The following is a 1,653-nucleotide window of genomic DNA, read 5'->3' on the forward strand; positions in this document are numbered from 1 at the left end:
ATTTTATAGACGCTAATCCATGGTGAGGAGAGAACAACCTTAAGGTTAAAATATTTCCTAAAACTATCTCTCCCTCTGTTCTCTGGCAACAACTATGTGTTTGCTGTTTGGGAGGATGCTATTTAACAGATTCTTGCTCATAGTGTACCATCTTCTACTAAACTTTAGAGAAAATATATTTCAAATATTTTGAGGAAACTCAGCTAATTCTCCCCCACCCCACCTTTTTTCCCACTTATGCCTTTTAGCTTTCATTCTTCTACCTGAAGAAGCTTGGGTATAAAGTGCATTTGAGGGGCCGGCAGGTGGCGTGTGGTTAAGGGCGCTGGACTCCAACATGGTTGACTACAATTCAAGTCCTGGATCTGGCCGCTCGCTTCCTCTCTCTCTCTTTCCTTGTCCCTCTGTGGTCAAATAAATAAATAAAGTTAAATAAAATAATTCTTTTTAATATAAACTGTTGTTTATTTTCCTTATCAACCTTATTTCCACTTTGTAGAAGAGTCTGTGAAAGAGCAGACTTAAGACCACTCAGTGGTTGTTCCCACCCATTCAGCGGCCTGAGCAGTGGGGGCTGCAGACCAGTCTTCAGTGGCAGGCTGGGCACTCCAGTCTTCAGTAGGGACCTGCTGGATGGGCACAGAGAGCACCTGCATGCCTTCAGACCAGTCTGTAACCTCAGGCTGAGTAGCAGTAAACTCAGGAACTGGAGCACTCCATTCACCCTGAAGTTCCTCGTTGGTCACAGCCTTTTCAGCTGTGCCCTGTTCCTCCTTTTCAATCTCTTCAGGATCTCTGTAGAAGTAGAGATCAGACATGACCTCCCATAGGTGTTCATGGGAGATGGTGTCATGCATCCACAGAACTTCCCTGACCAGCATCCACCACAGCAGACCCACTGAGTGAGCTCCTCTGTGTTGCATGGGATGGCAATGTCCACACAGCGCAGAGGAGAATCTGTTGCACAGAGCAATGGTAGTGGATTAACATGAGATGCCTCTGTGAGAGGCTGGTGGTTGGCTCTGGGATCAGTAACCACTAGAAGACGCAGCTCCCAGAAGGCTGCCTGGATCTGGCTAGTAAAAGTTTCAGTAGTGAAGTGCCTAGCAATAGGAGTGGTTCCAGTGGCAGCTGCAAACTTCAGCACAGCCCTCTGTCCAGTATTCCTGGAAGATATGACACTGACGTTGGCAGAATTTTCAATGGCAACAATGGCACGAGTTGCCAGTAGAAGCTTCTCCCAGGTCCTCTTCAGATTTATGATGTAGGTGCCATCACTTTTCCTCTGGTAGATGTACTGTTCCATTTGGAAGTCAAGGTTAGTGCCACCTAAGTGAGTTCCTGCAACAAGGAATTTGAGAACATCCTCCTGCATTAGCAGAACATCAAGGGTGCCGGACATTGTGAAAGTTTCCCTTTAGGTTACAATGGGAACCCAGAACAATGCCTCATAGACCCTTGTACAGGCAGCACAGAAAGGCAATAAAATAATTGTTTTTAAAAAAATAATAAAATAATAAAGTACAATTGTGTACTTCTTGCCCACTTTCTATGCCACCACTTTTAACCAGCTCCTCACCGCCCCTGCTCTTGTTCCTCTCCAAACAATCTACCGCTATGAGGTCCAGGAACTAAAAACTTGGAGACATGGTT

General features: G+C 45.5%; 1 pseudogene; it reads right to left on the reverse strand.

Moving 5' to 3' along the window:
• Positions 1-521: 521 nt before the first annotated feature.
• LOC106735837 (40S ribosomal protein SA pseudogene) lies at positions 522-1,402 on the reverse strand (annotated as a pseudogene).
• Positions 1,403-1,653: the final 251 nt, after the last annotated feature.

This window comes from Tupaia chinensis, unplaced genomic scaffold, assembly GCF_000334495.1.
Source record: "Tupaia chinensis unplaced genomic scaffold, TupChi_1.0 Scaffold000542_1, whole genome shotgun sequence".
Classification (NCBI taxonomy): Eukaryota; Metazoa; Chordata; class Mammalia; order Scandentia; family Tupaiidae; genus Tupaia; species Tupaia belangeri.